The sequence below is a fragment of the Dendrobates tinctorius genome, unplaced genomic scaffold (genome assembly GCF_039654945.1).
Source record: "Dendrobates tinctorius isolate UK_male_01 unplaced genomic scaffold, ASM3965494v1 ptg000265l, whole genome shotgun sequence".
NCBI classification, from domain to species: domain Eukaryota; kingdom Metazoa; phylum Chordata; class Amphibia; order Anura; family Dendrobatidae; genus Dendrobates; species Dendrobates tinctorius.
This window is the reverse complement of record NW_027361932.1, coordinates 18,350,001-18,364,723: the sequence shown is the minus strand read 5'-3', so window position 1 is coordinate 18,364,723 and position 14,723 is coordinate 18,350,001.

The window sequence follows — 14,723 nt, the reverse complement described above, 5'->3', positions numbered from 1 at the left end:
TTAAACTCCTGACGATCTGTTCGAACACCCTCTATGGAGGAATGATCTCTGATTAATTGGGCTAGCGGTTCTATTGCAAGGACAAAAAGCAATGGAGAGAGGGGACAACCCTGCCGGGTACCCTTAGAAATTGGAAATGGGGAGGAAAAGTGATTATTAACTTAAATTTTTGCTTGAGGGTCAGAATATAAGGCCATAATTTTGGTGATAAAGTCTAAATTAAATCCAAATTTTAGTAGGGAGCATCGGAGAAAGGTCCAATTCAAGCGATCAAATGCTTTTTCTGCATCTAATGAAATTAGAGCAGAAGGAAGTTTTTGGGAATTGATTAACTTTATAATATTTATCAGCCGTCTGGTCCCTTCAATGGATTGCCGAAGTTTGATAAAGCCAATTTGGTCCGTGGAAATTAATTTAGGCAGTATAATATTAAGACGATTAGCTAAAACTTTAGAATAAATTTTGAGGTCCGTATTTATTAATGAAATGGGACGATAATTAAGAATTTGATCAGGATTAGTATTGGGTTTGGGAATAAGTACGATTGTAGCATCTAAATTTTCTCTAGGGAAGGAACCAACGGACGCAGCGGCATTAAATGTTTAGTTAAATGGGGGACAAGAATGTCGCGGAAAGACTTATAATAATTGTTGCTATAGCCATCCGGACCAGGGGCTTTATATGACTTTAATTGACTAATGGTGTCACCAATCTCTTCAGCAGTAAAAGGAGCAGATAAAAAAATCTGCGTCCACAGAGTGGAGATTTGGAAGGTTAACCGAAGATAAAAAAATTATTAATAGAGTCCGCATCTGGAGCGGGAAGAGAGGGATCAGACCTCAAATTATACAGTTGATTGAAATATTTCGCAATTTAATTTGCAATGTCCTGTGGGTGGGTGAGGGATAATCCCTTAGGAGAAATAATTTTGTCAATGCAGTTGCGTACTCTAAGCTTCTTTATTCGATTAAACATAAAACGGGTGGGTTTATTAAGGGACATGTAATAATGAAATTTTGATTGCTTTACTGCCGAATCATAGAAGGAAAAAATTGTGGCCCTTAATTCATTTCGAAGACGGGATAAATCAGCTAGAGATGTGGAGCTAGAGGGTGGAGTCTTAGATAAGGACAATTCCAACTCTTTCTCCTTAATCAAAGCCTGCAAATTTTTAATTTTTTGATGGTTAAAATTTTTTATACGGGAGGAAATACGAATAAGAGTGCCTCGGATAACCGCCTTGTGAGCATTCCACTGGAGGAATGGTTTTGAAGGATCAAATATATTTTCTGAAAAATAAAAATTGAGAGATTTAGATATTTCCTCATGGTAAGTAGGATTTTTAAAAATAGAAGCATTACACTTCCACAACTGCTGATTATTAACAGAGTGCCCCTCAACCAACTTGGCAATAACAGGAGCATGATCTGAAATAGATTTATTTGCAATTGAAACTGAGGAAAATCTAGGGAGAGAAAATACGTCTGACAAAATGAGGTCAATACGAGAGGCAGATAAATGAGAGTCAGAAAAAAAATGTATATTCCTTTGAGGTGTAATTGAGACAACGAAAAAAGTCAAAAAATTCATTAGTGAAAAGCCAATTATTTAAAGAAGGGAAATTAAGTCTACTGGAAGAAGAGGCATCAAGCGTATTATCGGGTACCAAGTTAAAATCACCTAAGAGTAAAAGAATGCCCTCTTTAGCGGTTCAAGTTTTTTTAGTAATTTGTTCAAAAACCTAACTTGACCTTTAGTAGGAGCGTAGATATTGACAATGGTATAAATTTGGGAGTCTATAGAACAGACAAGGACATGAAAATGACCGTTCACATCAACCAATATCTCCAGCAGTTCGAACGACAAGGAGTCCCTGACTAGGGTCATGACACCTGCCTTTTTAGAGGGACCCGAGGCCTCAAAAACATGAGGGTAATTTTTTAGGGAAAACGTGGGATGATTATTAATTTTAAATTTAGTCTCCTGGAGGCACACGACATCTGCTGCAGATTTATTAATTTCTCTCTGAAAGGAAAAACGCCTATTTGGACTATTAAGACCCTTAGCGTTATAAGTAACTAATGTAAGTACCATAAAAAAAGAGAAAAATTGGGCGTTAAAAAACGCACCAGCTGGAAAGTGTCAAAAAAAGAAAACACTACAAAACTAAATAACCAAAGAATAAGTACAAACTTAAAATTGTACAGTGTTAGAACCCTAAGAGGGAAACCACAGAAAATGGTTCTCCTACTTGCGCCGGGGGAAAAGTCCGTGCAGCGCAAGGCTAAGGAAACCCTCATTAACACCTATATCAAATAGACAAATATACAAGCTAAACACAATATTAAATCATTTAATATCAGATAACCCATAGACACACATCACAATAGGCTCAGGAGACATGTCCTGGACCAGCAGAAACTGTAGTAACAGATGACAAGACACCCTGAGATTTCAGAAATTGGAACCCCTCGTCAGGTGAAAGAAAAGTTGCATTCTTCCCTTTGTAATTAAAAGAGAGGCGTGGAGGAAAGCCCCACTTATAAGGAAGGCCTCGCTCCCGCAACACGGATGTCAGTGATCGAAAGTGTTTCCGACCTTCTATAGTTGCTTTAGATAGATCAGAAAACAACTTTAGATGGTGATATGGTTCCGGGAAGCCTCCATTAATTCTGACAAAATTCTGAATTTTCTCTTATGTGGTAGAAATGAATTTTCATAATTACATCCCTGGGTAAGTCTTTAGGGATGGAAGGAGGCTTAGGAAGACGATGGATACGATCAATGATAACATCCGTATCCGAAAGATTGGGAATCATCCTCCTAAAAACTCCCTTAACATAGTCAGAAAGCTTGACGAGTGAAATATCTTCCGATATACCCCTGATTTTAATATTGTTGCGGCGGGAGCGGTCCTTCAGATGCGCCAATTTAAGTCGCAACTGGTGTATCTCAGACTTAGACTCCGAATGGTGTTTTAGAGATACCGTTTGTGATTTTTCCAATTCCCCCAATCTAGACTCATGGTTATCCAACCGAGCAGTAGAGTTTTCAAGAGTGTCTTGAAAAAGCTTTGTTTGGTTAGCCATGTCGATACACATCCTGGCACTAAGTTTTTCAACTAATGTGTTCATATATGCCTCAAGGGTTGTAGCACCAGGGAAGGCCCCGGACAACTCCTCAGGTTTCGGCCAGGATTTTTTTGGAGTAGGGTTGGGGAAGAAGAACTACAATCCTCCCCCGAGGAATTGGCACTGGAAGACCGCGTACTCCCCCCACCCGAGGGACCCTTCCTCTTTGAAGAGGAAGAAAGATCCATTGTCTCAGTATGAGAATTTGAGGAAGGAAGATCTCCACTTAACGTTGTCAAACAAGCACCATGTGTGGACAACGAGAGAGACACATTGTCGGTAGAAAGCTGCGAACAGTCTCTGTCAATGGGAGAACGGGACTTAAGCGGACTCAATAGATTAAACGTGTCCCTGGAAGAACCACGAGGAGATTTGGGTTCTTTATTTTGCTTTTGTCCTCTAGAGACACCTGTAGTTTTAGCCATAGGTAATTTTGAGTTGAAATGACTCATTTTGCCAAGTGATATAACCAAGAACTGAGAAGGAGTAGAATAGTAACTTTATATTAAATAAATTAAACCGGGAGATAATGTCACAGAAGTGTATAGGGTTGTGTTATTTTGAGGTGACCGGCTAGGGACCACCGCTACCCAACGTCAATTTTTACTAAAATTTCTTTATTTATTTATTATTTTAGTTATTTTTTTGTATTTTATTATGTTTTATTTATTATTTCTAATATTATTGTTTCTTCTGTTTCCTCTCTCCCCTCTCCCTCCAATTTATATATTAAATATTATAATTATACTTTATAAACTTAATTTAGTTTTAAATAATTAATATTAATTATATAGTATATTTGTTATTTATATATTAAATGAGCAACAATCCCCTATACCAATCATTATGATGAAGTATGTGTATACACTTTTCAATGCAAGAACAGCAAATAACGCAACATCAAATATTGAGTTCAAACCCACCAAGAAAATGGCCGCCCCCAGCAGCTGCGACACTAGACCCACCAAAAAAATGGCCGCTACCATAGGCGGCGACTGCATTCCCCCACGGCTTCCAGACAGGCTGCAATCAACGGCGATGTCACAGGCAGAGGTGAGGAAGTCTGTGGAGCAGGAGTATACAGCGATCCGTGCCTGTCACAGCCAGACACGTCAAGACAAGGCAACTGGGGATCTCCACTTCATTCAGAAGAAGACCCTGGTCCAGCGATGATGTCACAGGAGGAGGAGCAGCCGGAGTATAGGGGAACAGGGCGAGCTGACACAGGAACTTCTCGGGCAATGTGCCCTGGTAAAACAAATTCAAAAAAAGATCCAAAGCCCCCCGGTCCATCAGGGGCAACCCCATAAAAGGGGATAGATACATTTTTATTCAATTTTGAGCCCAGAAAAAAACCGCATAAAGCGGTGACGTCACTGGGAGGGAGGGAGGGAGGCGGCACCTGCAGCAGTCCCAATCCAAATCTTCACCAGCGATGTGCCCAGGCAAAATAAAGTTAAAAGGGGGCGCAAACCCCCCCGGTTAGACAGGGGCAGACCTATAGAAGGTCACAGGGGGGGGGGTTCCAATGTATTTTGTGACGCCACCCGAATAGCGTTGACGTCACTGGCAGAGGAGGAGGATCCGCAGCGCAGCAGAGCCCAGCGGTCTGTGGGGGGAACTTCAACAGCAGTGTGTCCAATGAAAACACACACAAAAGAGATCCCCGACCCCCGGTCCACAAGGGGCAGCCCCAAAAAAGAGTTAAAACCAGTCTAGTTCAAATTTGATCACAGGAAAAAAACCGCTTATAGCGGTGACGTCACTGAGAGGGAGGGAGATGGCACCTGCAGTGGTCTCAGTCCAAGTCTTCACCTGCGATGTGCCCAGGCTAAACAAAATTAAAAGGGCGAAAACCCCCCGGTTGGGTAGGGGCACACACACAGAAGGTCCCAGAAGGTGTTTTGATATGTTTTATGATACCCACCGATTAGCGGTGACGTCACTGGAAGGCAGAAGATGGCGCCCAGAGAAATTTCTGACAGGATCTTCACCCCTGCTGTGCCAGGGTATAACACAGTCAAAAGGGGACTAAAACCGCCTGGTTGAACAGGGGTACATCCAGAGAGGGTCCAAGAGGAAATCTTACAATAAATTGGCGCAATATCAAAATGACAAAAATGTCACTGAAAATTGATAAAAGCTGCAAAAGTCAAAAAAAATTGTGGGAAAATGAATATAAATCCACACCAATGTGATGAAAGGTGAAAAATAAAATGTTTATAAAGAAAAAAGGCAGCCTTTGAGTCTTTTTTTTACCTCAGACAGGATCTCTCACAGTGACACGGCATCAACCGACGCCATTTTAGCAGGCTGCAGTCTTCGCCACAGGATAAAATGTAATAGGTATGACCGATTTTGACATGAAACATCTTAAAACGTGCCAAACAACTTGCTTAATAAAAATAAGTATGAATGAGCGAAAATTTAGAAATATAGTTGCGTAGTCAGTAGCTGTAGAGGGTTACCTCAGGAGCACGCACGCAGTGTGACTTACATCACCTGCGCCTAGGCCACGCCCCCTAAATCAGTGCTTCCCACACTCCAGCCCTCACGGCCCCCACAGGTCACGTTTTTAGGATTTCCTTAGTATAGCACAGATGAGAGAATTCCTGATGCCATGATGAAACGTTCACCACCTGTGAAATACTAGGGAAATCCTGAGAACATTAGAATGGAGTTTGGGAAACACTGGCTTAACCCCTTTTACGATCTATGACTTATAGGTACATCACAGGTCGTCTTCCTACCTTTGATGCGGGCTCTGAGCCCACATCTTTCCCAGCATATGACAGCTGATTTGATCAGCTGTCATGTGCAAATGACAGCCGCGGGTGGAATCGAAATCCAGCATATTAAATGCAGCTGTCAATCTCTGACAGCAGCATTTAAGATGCACTTACAGGAAGCCTGTCACAAACCCCACCCATCAGCGCCCCTGTCACATGATTGCTGGTTGGCATGACAGCTGGGGGTCTACAGAAGCAGATCTCCTATGGATACCAGACCGTGGCCAGCGTTCATACACACTGTCAAAATTGTTGATACCCCTCGTTTAATGACAGAAAAGCCCACAATGTTCACAAAAATAATTTGAATCTGACAAAAGTAATAATCAAAAATCTATGACAATGAACAAATGAAAGTCAGACATTGCTTTTCAACCATGCCTCCACAGAATTAAAAAAAAAAATAACTCATAAAATAGGCCTGGACAGAAATGATGGTACTCTTAACTTAATATTTTGATGCACAACAATTTGACAGTTACAAGAATTGTTTGATTGCCTCAATGAGACTTCTGCACCTCTTGACAGGTATTTTGACCCACCCCCAAGAGCAAACTGCTCCAGTTGTCTTGTGTTTGAAGGTTGCCTTTTCCAGATGGCATGTTTCAGCTCTTTCCAAAGATGCTCAATAGGATTTAGGTCAGGGCTCATAGAAGGCCACTTCAGAATAGGCCAATGTTTTCCTCTTAGCCATTCTAGGGTGTTTTTAGCTATTTGTTTTGGTTCATTATCTTGTCACAAGACCCATGACCTGCGACTAAGACCAAGCTTTCTGACACTGGGCAGCACATTTCTCTCTAGAATCCCTTGAGAGTCTTGAGATTTCATTGTACCCTTCACAGATTCTAGACACCCAGTGCCAGATGCAGCAAAGCAGCCCCAGAACATAACAGAGCCTCCTCCATGTTTCACAATAGGGACAGTGTTCTTTTCTTGATGTGCTTCAGTTTTCCGTCTGTGAACATAGAGTTGATGTGCCTTGCCAAAAAGTTCCATTTTTGTCTCATCTGTCCATAGGACATTCTCCCAGAAGCTTTGTGGCTTGTCAACATGTAGCTTGGTAAATTCCAGTCTGGCTTTTTTATTTTATTTTATTCTTTTCAACAATGGTGTCCTCCTTGGTCGTCTCCCATGAAGTCCACTTTGGCTCATACAACGACGGATGGTGCGATCTGACACTGATGTGGCTTGAGAGCTTGAAGTTCACCTTTATTCTGTTTAGATGTTTTTCTGGGTTCTTTTGTTACCATTCGTATGATCCGTCCCTTTGATTTGTCATCAATTTTCCTCCTGTGGCCACGTCCAGGGAGGTGGAATACAGTGCCATGGAGCTTAAATTTCTGAGTAATATGTGCAACTGTAGTCACAGGAACATGAAGCTGCTTGGAGATGGTCTTATAACTTTTACATGTTTGTCAATAATTTTCTTTCTAACCTCTTGAGACAACTCTTTCCTTCGCTTCCTCTGGTCCATGTTGACCAGCACAGTGAGTAATATTTAAAAAATATTAAATTTAAAAGTTTGAATCAACCCCTTTTGCCCCATTCAAAATAAAACAGTAATTAAAAAATTCACTTTGTATCGCTTTGTTCATAAACACCCGACTTATCAAGATATAAACTAAATCAGATCAGTAAACGCTGTAATGAGAAAAAAAAAGTAAAAACATCAGAATTAGGTTTTTTGGTCACTGCAACATTGCAGTAACATGCAAAATAATGGGCGATCAAAACATCGTATCTACGCCTAAATGGTATCAATAAAAACGTCAGCTCAGCGTGCGCAAAATAAGCCCTAACCACAATTATTTTTCACCACGTATATAAAAAGAACATATATATGTTTAGTATCTGCAAACTTGTAATGACCTGGAGAATCATATTGCCAGGTCAGTTTTAGAATCTAGTGAACATGGGGGGGAAAAAAAAAAATTGTGGATTTACAGGTTTTTTTTCACCGCACTTAGAATTTTTTTCCCGTTTTCCAGTACACTATATGATAAAATCAATGGTGTCATTAAAAAGAACAACTCGTCTTGCAAAAAATCAAGCCCTGACATGGCCCTATTGACGGAAAAAAAAGTTATGGCTCTGGGAAGAAGGGGAGCAAAAAAACGACAACGCAAGAATAGAAAATCCCAACATCGTTAAGAGGTTTTGTCAGCACATGATTACTGCTCAAGCTAAGTTTTCCCTCAATCTACACCCACTTATTTGATTGACAGCTCCAAAGAAGGGCAGAAAGAGGAAAACCAAGCAGTTCGGCAGGTGTATATAAATTATTGCCCACGCCATGATGTACTGAGTACCTGTGCTTGGTTTGAACAGTCAGTCTGTCCAGACTGAGTCCCTTTAAGTGCCAGAGGTTGCTAGACACTTGGTTGCCATGACAACTGCAGTATGTCGCCTTTTTTTGAAGCTCTGAATGAATGTTGAAGGAAAATATACTCAGATCTTGTGACTTTCATGGATGCAAACACTGTGGAAACCAATTTAAACACATTCCATTTATCTTCCCTTCAAATACCAGTTTTGCTTTCTGACATAATTCCCATTCGATCATTTGATTTTAATGAGTAATTTTTAAGTTTGTAAAGTATCGCCTATTCATGGGATGGGGATAACTTCCCAATCACTGGAGGTCTGACTGATGGGACCCTCAGTGACACTGAGAACTGGGACTCTGAAGAGTGAATGTGCAGTGTGAATGAAGCGGTAGTCGGTCATGCGCACATCTGCTCCATTCATTCTTAGACCGGGGTCACACTTGCGAGAAACTCGCATGAGTCTTGCATCTCAATACCCGGCACTTGGGACCAGAGTGTGCAGCTGCATAGAAATACATGCAGCCGCACACTCCGGTCCCAACTGCCGGCAGTAGTGCCGGGTATTGAGAAGTGAGACTTGTGCAAGTTTCTCACAAGTATCTCGCAAGGCCGAGGGCCTTAGCGAAGTGTCTTGAGGAAGACCGGGCTGCAGGTACCTGCATTGAGCCGGGTTCGGAACTGCCGAGGCTACGTCCAATGTTCCCCGGGGGAAGGAATAGGGGATTGGACAGGTTCCATGGCCCGGGAGGAGGGGTAGTGTTTAAACCGGAAGCAGAACTGAAAGCGCGCAAAGCGGCAGTTAGTTTCCCACCATCAGGGAGAGTGCAGCCGGGTGAGTAGCGTGCTCCACATCCAGCACAGAGGAGCCGAGATATGCCGCGACCAGGCTTACCCACGCTTCAGCGGGATTATCACTGAAAAGAGCGCCGTGCGCCCGGATAAACGTCGGGCAGCGCTCGTACGGAGAAGTGTGGGCCGGCTACAGGACACTGAGGTGCAGTTCCCTCTTCCTACCAGTGTGCATCAGCCCACGCTTGTTACAGAGACCCCTGCGGTTTCCCTCACTTTGTTTGCTCAGGCTTATGGACTAGGGGCTCAGGGAGTAAAACTGGATTCCGCCCGCTGCCACCAGAAGTTGGACCGTTGCCAAAGGACCCCATCTGAGGACACCACGCCGGCTGTTGCTGACACCACAACCCCTATCGGACTGTATATCCAGCGGAAGTCATGATAAGGGTTTTTAAACCTCAGACTGTCGCACCAGTTCAATACTGTTCCTTTGTTTACTGTCTATTAACTCCCTGTTATACCGCTTTGCTCTGCAATCCCTGCATACTGCATCACAGCACCTGCTTACAAAAGCGCAGGAGATGGCCATTGACAGTGCTCACCATTGACAATGCACAGCTGGTCTTCAGCACTCCCTTAAGGGCCCTTTACACATAACGATATCGCTAGCGATATCGCTAAAGCGTCACCGATTTTATGACGCAGCAGCGATATCACTAGCGATCTCGCTACATGTGACTCTCATGTTATGATGAGTCACCGAAGGAGGAAAAAACAAAATACCAGCTAAGTCCAGAAAAACCAGAGAGGTTGGCAGCTATCGGATTGCAGACCCCTGAACCTATCCACAACAACTAGCAGTAGCTGTGGGGGTTTCCTACGGTGCCCTAGACCCCTCGATCACAGCCGGAGAACTATATAGCCTAAAGACAGAAAGGGGAAAAACTAAACTGCCCCAGAGCAGACCCCAAAGTAATAGGCAGCCCCCAACATATAATGACGGTGAAGCAAGATGAAAACACTAACACAGATAGAAAGATAGGTTGAGCAAATGATGGGGCCCAAGCTAACTACATAGGACAGGATAGGAAAGCTGCTGTCTGCCATCCGCAAAAACCCTATCAAAATGAGCCAACCGACTGATAGGAAAAACAGGCCCTGAAGTCGCTAGGCTTCAAAAGACTATATCAGCACTCAGGTATATTCTGAAGACAGAGCAAAATATCAACAGATCAGAGACAAAAATGGAGTTCAGCTCACCCCCAGCCGGGGATGGCAGAACTCCCAAAAAACAAGGCAAAACAAAAACAAAACTGAAGAGTACAAAGAAGAGCAGAAAAACTTAGCTTTGAGATGCAGGAATCAGACTGGTCTCCAAGAATCCAGCAGGAAACTCACCAGCCAGGAAGAAGGGCGTCGGCAGCCTTATATCCAGTCCTCAATTCCAGCCACCCAGTCATCATCTAGCTGCCCAGATGTTTGGTGAAGGAAGGTAGTGAGGCTGATTACCAGAGGAGGGAGTTCATCAGACCTCAATGGTGAAGGGAAAAATGAACTCACAACAGTACCTCCCCCTTGAGGAGGGGTCACCGAACCCTCATCCATGCCACCAGGGCGATCCGCGTGAGCCCGATGAAAGGCATGCACCAATCTTTCGGCATGAATATCAGAGGCAGAGACCCAGGAATTATCCTCCTGACCATAACCCTTCCACTTAACCAAATACTGGAGTCTCCGTCTAGCCAGACAGGAATCCAGTATCTTCTCTACCTCATATTCCATGTTACCTTCAACCAATATAGGGTCAGGAGGTGCCACCACAGGAACTACTGGTTCAACAAACCTCTTCAACAAGGACTTATGAAACACATTATGAATTTTAAATGTGACAGGAAGAGCCAACCGAAAAGAGACCGGATTAATAATCTCCAAAATCTTGTAAGGTCCAATAAATCTAGGCTTAAACTTAGGAGAAGCCACCTTCATAGCGATATTTTTTGATGACAACCAAACCATATCACCCACCTTAAACTGGGGACCAACGGTCCTACGCCGGTTGGAAAACCGCTGGGCCTTTTCCTGGGAGAGAGACAACTTATCCACTACTTGGTCCCAGATCTGGTGCATTCTCTCCACCACAGTGTCAACACCTGGGCAGGCAGAAGGCTCCACCTGCCCTGAAGAAAATCGAGGGTGAAAACCAAAGTTACAAAAAAAAGGTGACATCAAAGTGGCAGAACTAGCTCTATTATTTAAAGCAAATTCGGCCAAGGGCAAAAATGAAACCCAATCATCCTGATCGGCAGAAATAAAACATCTCAAATACGACTCCAAAGTCTGGTTTGTTCTCTCCGTCTGCCCATTGGTCTGAGGGTGAAACGCAGAGAAGGACAACTGAATTCCCAGCTTGGAACAGAAAGTCCTCCAAAATCTAGACACAAACTGAACTCCTCTGTCAGATACAATGTTCTCAGGAATCCCGTGCAAGCGAACCACCTGTTGCAAAAACAAGGGCACCAACTCAGAGGAAGATGGCAACTTAGGGATTGGTACAAGATGGACCATCTTAGAGAATCTATCACAAATCACCCAAATAACAGTCATTCTCTGAGAGACAGGCATATCAGAGATAAAATCCATTGAAATATGGGTCCATGGCCTCCTGGGCACCGGCAATGGCATCAACAAGCCACTAGAGCGAGAACAAGGTTTAGACCGGGAGCAAGTCCCACAGGACTGCACAAAATTCCTGACATCATGAGACAAGGCGGGCCACCAAAAAGACTGACTCACCAGATCTCTAGTACCAAAAATACCTGGATGACAAGCCAATGCAGAGCAATGAACTTCAGACATCACTCTCTTCCCCCACTGGTCAGGAACATACAACTTTCCACTGGGACAACGCTCAGGATTGTCCTCCTGAAACTATTCCAGAGCACGTCTCAAATCGGGCGAGATGGCAGAAAGAACTACCCCCTCGCCTAAGATGGTAGCAGGCTTAGTCACAACAGGAGAATCAGCAAGGAAACTCCTAGAGAGGGCGTCTGCCTTGACATTCTTAGTGCCTGGAAGAAAAGAGACCACAAAATCAAAACGTGTGAAAAACAAGCCTGTCTAGGATTCAAGCGCTTGGCCGACTCCAGGTAAATCAAATTCTTGTGGTCAGTAAGGACCACGACTTGGTGTTTGGCTCCCTCCAACCAATGTCTCCACTCCTCAAATGCCCATTTCATGGCCAACAGTTCCCGATTCCCCACATCATAGTTACGTTCGGATGGGGAGAACTTTCGGGAAAAGAAAGCACAAGGATTCATTTTAGATGTCACAGGATCTTTTTGGGACAACACCGCTCCTGCAACAATCTCAGAAGCGTCCACCTCCACCTGAAACGGGAGTGAGACATCAGGTTGCCGCAAAACCGGAGCAGAAGTGAATCTTCGCTTCAGCTCCTGAAAGGAAGAAACAGCCTCCGGAGACCAATTCAGCACATCAGCACCCTTCCTAGTCAAATCCGTCAATGGCTTGGCAATACCAGAAAAATTAGCTATAAATTAGCAAAACCCAAAAACCTCTGGAGGGCCTTCAAAAAAAGTGGGCTGAACCCAATCATAAATGGCCTGTACCTTGGCCGGGTCCATTTCAATAGTTGACGGAGACAAAATAAATCCAAAAAATGAAATCCTTTGTACCCCAAAAAGGCATTTCGATCCCTTGACATACAGGGAATTCTCCCTCAAAGTCCGGAACACAGTCCGAACATGTTCCACATGAGAGTCCCAATTCTTGGAGAAGATCAAAATATCATCCAGATAGATAATCAAAAATTTATCCACAAAGTCTCGGAATATATCGTTCATGAAGCACTGGAAGACAGAAGGGGCATTAGTGAGCCCAAAAGGCATCACCAGGTACTCAAAATGTCCCTCCGGAGTATTAAACGCCGTCTTCCATTCATCCCCATGCTTAATGCGAATAAGATTATACGCCCCCCTGAGGTCAAGCTTGGTAAACCAGCAAGCACTTTTAACTCTGGAGAATATATCAGAAATCAGGGGTAACGGGTACTGATATTTAACAGTAATTTTGTTGAGGGCACGATAGTCAATACAAGGCCTTAATGAACCATCCTTTTTAGCCACGAAAAAAAAACCAGCACCTAAGGGTGAAGAGGATGGTCTAATATGACCCTTCTCCAATGCCTCCTTAATATAGGATCACATAGCCTCGTGCTCGGGTACAGATAAATTGAAAAGCCGACCCTTGGGGAATTTACACCCCGGGTTCAGCTCAATTGCACAGTCATAACTCCTATGAGGAGGCAAAGACGCAGACTCATTCTCATTAAATACATCATAAAAGTCAGCCAAATAGTCAGGAACATCATGCGACTGGGGAGAGGTGGAGAAAACAGGAGCATCACAAAGGGCACACCGACAACCCCAACTCACCACAGACAAAGATTTCCAATCCAGAACTGGATTATGGATTTGCAATCAGGGAAACCCCAGAACAATGGTATCATGCAAATTATGCAACACCAAAAATCTGCAATTTTCTTGATGGTCTGGGGCGACCTGCATTACCACCTGGGTCCAAAACTGAGGTTTATTCTTCGCCAAAGGAGTAGCATCAATACCCCTCAAAGGGATAGGCGTCCGCAGAGGTGTCATCGGAAATCCACAACGTTTAGCAAAATCCAAGTCCATCAGGTTCAGAGCTGCTCCTGAATCCACAAAAGCCTTGGCGGAAAATGTGGACAGGGAGCAGATCAGAGTAATTGCCAGAAGAAACTTAGGTTGAACACCACCCACAGAAAACGTGTGTGCACAACGTTTCTCTCGTTTAGGGCAGACAGAAATAATATGCGAGGCATCTCCACAAAAGAAACACAGCTTATTACGCCTTCTGAACTCCTGACGTTGCGCCCTAGACAAAACTCTATCACATTGCATAGGTTCAGACATTTGTTCGACAGGTGGCAACATCTCTCGTGTAGTTTTGCGTTCACGTAAACTCCGATCCACCTGAATGGCTAATGACATAGAATCGTCAAGACCAGAGGGAACAGGAAATCCCACCATAGTATCTTTTACAGTTTCTGACAAACCCTTCGGAAAGAGGGCTGCCAAGGCACCATCATTCCAGGTAGTAAGGACCGCCCACTTTCGGAATTTTTGACAGTACAACTCTGCCGAATCCCGACCCTGGCTTAATGCCAACAGGGTCTTTTTAGCCTGATCAATAGCATTAGGTTCATCATACAACAACCCCAAGGCTTGAAAAAATGCGGTCACATTATTCAGAATAGGATCATCAGGTTTCAAAGAAAACGCCCAATCCTGGGGATCGCCGTGCAGCAAAGAGATGACAATTTTAACCTGCTGCGCAGAGTTCCCCGACGAGTTAGGCTTCAAGGCAAAAAATAATTTACAATTATTCTTGGAATTCAAGAATTTAGACCGATCCCCCAAAAATACATCAGGAGTAGGAATCTTTGGTTCAGCAGCATGTGAATGAGCAAGATAGGCGGAAATTCCCCGCACTTCAGCAGCGAGCTGCTCCACATGATCAGATAATTGCTTCATCTCCATTGAGAGAAAAATTCCCCCTACGGCCTCAGAGATAGAGAGGAAAAAATATGCACACAAAAAAAAAAAAATTCTGACACTTTTTTTTTTTTTTTT